The 5,373-nt window shown below is 30.7% G+C and overlaps 3 non-coding genes across 3 annotated transcripts; 2 read left to right on the forward strand and 1 right to left on the reverse strand.

Annotated features, from left to right (window-relative positions):
• Positions 1-853: 853 nt before the first annotated feature.
• On the forward strand, positions 854-937 carry TRNAY-GUA (transfer RNA tyrosine (anticodon GUA)). Its single transcript has one exon. It is a non-coding gene; the product is annotated as a tRNA-Tyr (tRNA).
• Positions 938-1,431: 494 nt separating this feature from the next.
• TRNAD-GUC (transfer RNA aspartic acid (anticodon GUC)) lies at positions 1,432-1,505 on the forward strand. Its single transcript has one exon. It is a non-coding gene; the product is annotated as a tRNA-Asp (tRNA).
• Positions 1,506-4,722: 3,217 nt separating this feature from the next.
• TRNAC-GCA (transfer RNA cysteine (anticodon GCA)) lies at positions 4,723-4,793 on the reverse strand. Its single transcript has one exon. It is a non-coding gene; the product is annotated as a tRNA-Cys (tRNA).
• Positions 4,794-5,373: the final 580 nt, after the last annotated feature.

The following is a 5,373-nucleotide window of genomic DNA, read 5'->3' on the forward strand; positions in this document are numbered from 1 at the left end:
AAATTAATTTGATTGATACATGGACTTACCAATTCAACATAGATATAAGATCTTTCGTAGAATCATTGATAAAAAGATTTATTTTACTTGTTCCCCGAACTTAATTCTTAGAGAAAAACAATTTTCAATAACTTGTTGATCCCTATCCTTCTTCCCATATTTTCAGATTTTTTTTTAATTTCAGATTTTTTGAATTTCCTGGCTTAGTGTAAGATAGAAATATATCTATCTAATCTTAACAAAATGAATGAAAGCGGAAGAAATGAAGTTTCATTCCCCTTTCTGATCTGGCGGACCAATCACTCCCCAAAAGGTCCTATACCTCGTATTATTTCTATTCTACCGATTTAGTTTATTATTTTATTTATTTTTTTTAATATTAATAATTTTAATAATATCGATTTATAATTAATATCTATTTATTCTTATATTCATTTTCTTTATTTATTTTATTCTTTGATTATAATTCTATTTCTAATTAATTAGAATTATAATAAAATTGAAAATGAAATAAATATATTTAATGAAAATTTAATGAAAATAATATTAAAAAAAATTATATGATTAGAATGAATGATTCATGAATATAAATACGAATCAAAAGATTCTATGGAATCAGAAAAGAGGGAAAGATCTTTCAGATTTAATCATACCACATTATATTGACAATTTAAAAAACTGTTCATACAATGAGCATAGTATGATGGCGGTCGGGCATACTTGCCCCCATCGTCTAGTGTTCAGGACATCTCTCTTTCAAGGAGGCAGCGGGGATTCGAATTCCCCTGGGGGTAGGTGTACTACGAAAGGAAGTTGATCATGAATTATCAATAAGCCGGGAATTGATTCTCCTGGGTCGATGCCCGAGCGGTTAATGGGGACGGACTGTAAATTCGTTGGCAATATGTCTACGCTGGTTCAAATCCAGCTCGGCCCAATAATTGGCCGATCCACCATGAAATGATAGAACCCCATTTGTTGTTCCCCAGAAATGCCTGATCGGAATACGGAAGAATAAAAAACTAAAATTTTCTGATATATTTTACCGCCGTTCATTTGCTCTCTTTATTTTTTCTCACAAATTCTGATCTTGCTTGCTAATGATCTAGATTCATACTAGATTCATATAAAGATCTGGAAGTATAAGGAAAAGAATAAAATAAAGAATAAATAAAAAAACTCTTTTTTTTTCATTGAAAGCTTTATTTGATTATTAATCAATTTATAAAAAACGAAAGGATTATTAACAATCCGTGAGGCGCTCTCACTAAAGTGCATATCCGTGTGTATATCAAATATATTACTCGCGTTTCTGTTACAATACGACTATTCTAATCTAAAATCTAAATAAAATAGAAATAAAATAGAAATAAAATAGAAAGGGTTTGAATTAAATCATAAGAATATGTATGATGTACACTTGATTTCCTTGGGATTGTAGTTCAATTGGTCAGAGCACCGCCCTGTCAAGGCGGAAGCTGCGGGTTCGAGCCCCGTCAGTCCCGACAGATCCAAATCCAATAAAAAAAATACATCAATTCATCTCTGCGTTTGCTGTGAAAAGGAGAACAAAAGAAATAGCAGAATTTCATTCACAAGAGGATACCCTCCTATTTTATTTATTTATTAGTTTCACATTTCTCATCAAATAAATATGGGAATTACCATTTATTCAACTAGTACCAATTGATAGGAGAAAGACATATGTAGATTAGTACAATGATTGGTAAAATTATATTCAGGATTCCAAGAAATACCGTACGGAGTCTGGCTTTTTCGATTATTCCCGATCTGTGTAATAGAGTACTATATGTTTACAGGGGGCTATACAGAAATGGAATTTGTACGATACAAAAAAGATTAACTTAACATAGTAACTTTGATATAATACTTTTAAGATTAAAAGTATATCCCTTTAGGGCTCCGATTTTGTGTAACCTCAATTAATAATTGAAATTATTAATGTGAATTTGAACCAATTTATCTCATTCAAATTTCACACTGAATTTTTGATATATGCATCCCAAAATTAATCCAAGGAAATGGGATATTAATAAAATAAAGCTCAAAGAAGATCCTATCTCTCTTTGTGAGGGAATGAATAATCTTTTTTAAGTTTAAGGGTCTTGCCGAAGAAAGAACAAACTTTTTAATGAATTTGATGGAATACTCGATTTTTTTATACCCGGACTCTCCTTATTTATACTACTTCTTTGTTTTCCAAGAAGATTAGATCATAAAAAGGGGGTTTAGAACTAAACTTCTTCCTTTTTACATTTCGCTTCTATTGGTTATTTTATTGGGGTTTTTTATAACCAATGTAAGTAAGTGTAAAGGCGGTCATATGATATTTCATCAGATGATTCCACAAGGAGGGACGTAGGTTATAGAAAAGAAAGAATGGAAAGGAAAAGAATGATAAAGAAAGTAAAGGAATTATTTATCGGATCAGGAATCAAAATTTGAATTCGGTATGGATAAAAGATCTTCCTATGTTATACTATTTAATTCTCGACGATGAATCAATTTGATAGCTCAGATATTGTTATTCATGATATTGCTCCGATTCGATATCGTCGAGATGTAATTCATCCCATTGAATATTGAATTTACAGGCGAAAGATTTATCAGCTCTATGGGATTAAATCCCGAGTTATTGCGAATTAATTAAAAATGAAACGATGAGATTATGGAAGTAAATATTCTCGCATTTATTGCTACTGCACTGTTCATTCTAGTTCCTACTGCTTTTTTACTTATAATATATGTAAAAACAGTCAGTCAAAATGATTAATTTGAATTAAACTTGACTGTTTAGTTTTTATCTTTTATCAATGATTGAAAAGAAAAAAGAAAATGAAAAGTATTAAGATTTCGTGTCTTAAATGAAATAAGCGGACGAGAATCATCAGTATTTTATGAGATTCGATAGTATGGTAGAAAGAAATAGATGAATCTTTCTACCATACTTATTATTGTTATTGTAGTATATAAAGTCGTACTGTATAAAGATAGAGGTTTAATATAGATCAATCTGCAATATGTATCTTCATAGATATCAATTACATATATGTAATGTATTTACATAATGTACCAATTCTATTTCTTTGCTTCATCTATTTAATTTGTGTTGATTCCAATCATCAATCTGAAAAAATCGAAGGGCAATTCTTACTCTTACAATTCTAATTCCTAGAATTTCTGATTCTATTCAATATGAATCCCGATATCCATTGAAAGAATCAAATTGACGAAGGAAAAAAGAGTATAGGCCTATATTAATATTAATAAAATTAATAATGAAAAATTAATAAAAAGAAAATAAAATAATCTTTTTTTAGTATTCTGAAGAAGTAATTGATTGATCAGTTGACAGATGATCCAGTGGTTCATTTCCATGGGAACCTCTTTGGATTTCGAAAAGGATTAGTAAAGCCCACCGATTTTTAACGTTTGAACCATGATATGAAATGAGTTCAATAAAGCAAGCATAACATAAATAAGATTTCTAAAAGAATAAAAAAAAAAAGCGGGAACGCGCAATATGTGACTTGCCCAAGGCAATATTTTATTATGTGTAGTATATTGTTGGACAACCACTATGTCTATGTTGTTTCCCATAGGAAGTCTGTATCCACTTAATAACATAATTATTTTCTTTTCTATTTTAACAGTAAAAAAAGGACTTTGCAGAACGATCTATAAAACAATTGATATGGGTTGAGTTTGAGGAATCAAACTCAATTAGTAGTACTTCTAGAGTCCACTTCTACCCCATACTACGAGTGAAAGAGAAAATGTAAAGACTACCATTAAAGCAGCCCAAGCGAGACTTACTATATCCATGTGAATTATATCCCCTATCTCTATAAATATGAAGGAATTATTCCATTAATGTTCACTAATCATTATTATGTTCATTAATAATAGTGGAATCCCTGGCGCAGAGTCAAAAGGGAATTCTGACCCAATACCGTTGATGAAACAATCCAATAAACTCACAATTATAAATTCTAACAGGTTCCTATATGATTTATAGTAGAATCGGAAAACACTAAGCGCAAGCAAAATACGTAGATACACCCCTGGAAGTTTCAAGGGAATGTTACTAACATGTAGAAATAATAAGACCTAGTCTTTCTTTTGTTGACTTTCATTTCATTAAGTAAAAAGTATAAAAATATAGAGTCAAGATAGAGCACTATCTATCACAGACCCTATTTCTCATTTTATCTAATCCTTACGATTAGGTCTCCTGTTTGTCTCTGTGAAACAATCGGAAGATAGTCTATTACATTAAAGCCAATCAATATTAAATTGAATGCAGGAGCACAGAGAGAATTTCATGAGTCTATATACGAACAAAGTATCTTTCGGCCTTTACGTACGCAACTAATAAATTAATAATCAAATAAATTCCTCGTTCGTCTATCCAAATTAATTCAAGACCTAATTAATAAACACTACATTAATAATAGAAGAGCTGTCATATTAAGATTTAACGATTCTTTTTCATTCAATATTCACTAATATAATCTTTCCTTGAACTGAAGCCTAGACGCAAGGATTTACAGCATTTTCATTTTAGAGAACAGAACCGCCAGATGCTTATAGAATCAAGCAAGTATCAAGAGTCCCCCCCCCCGCTTACTTCTGCTGGAAAAAAATTTGTCAAGTTATCTCAGCAAAACATAATAAGGTATTCCGATTTTATTGTTGATCAGGCGACACCCAGATTTGAACTGGGGAAAAAGGATTTGCAGTCCCCCGCCTTACCGCTCGGCCATGTCGCCAAAACGATACAAAAAATATATGAAAATATTCCATTTTTTTTTTGGGGGGGGGGGGTTATTCATTTTTGTACTTGTATCTTGAATACTGTTTTATTTAATCCCTTTCCTAAAAAAGATCCTTACTTTTCTCTTTGGATTGGATACATTTCTTCGATTGATTGTACAGTATCTTAAAACAAACACACTATTTAAAACACCCCTCCCCCCCTTTATATTCTTTATATTGAAAAACCTATTGTGGATTTTCAGTCACAAAACAAAAATTCAGGATAAATTTGAACCATTAACCATTGACTGTGAATTTGAATTCATGAACGATTCCCGGGTTTGAATATAAAATTGTGTTTTCCTAATGATATAAAAAAATCCAAATGGATACATAACTAAACTAATCAATATTGATTAGTTTCAATAAAAAAAATCCTTCTTAATTTCAATCATAACAGCAATTATGAATATATGTAAACCCCGGAATATAACTTGTTACACAGATATTATCTAAATCTAATCGGGTATCTTATCTGTATATGATGCTTATAGGAAATTTTCGGTAAATTATCGTGCTTCAATTTTTACAAAT

This window comes from Corylus avellana, unplaced genomic scaffold (assembly GCF_965113065.1).
Source record: "Corylus avellana unplaced genomic scaffold, dhCorAvel1.hap1.2 HAP1_SCAFFOLD_223, whole genome shotgun sequence".
NCBI lineage: Eukaryota > Viridiplantae > Streptophyta > Magnoliopsida > Fagales > Betulaceae > Corylus > Corylus avellana.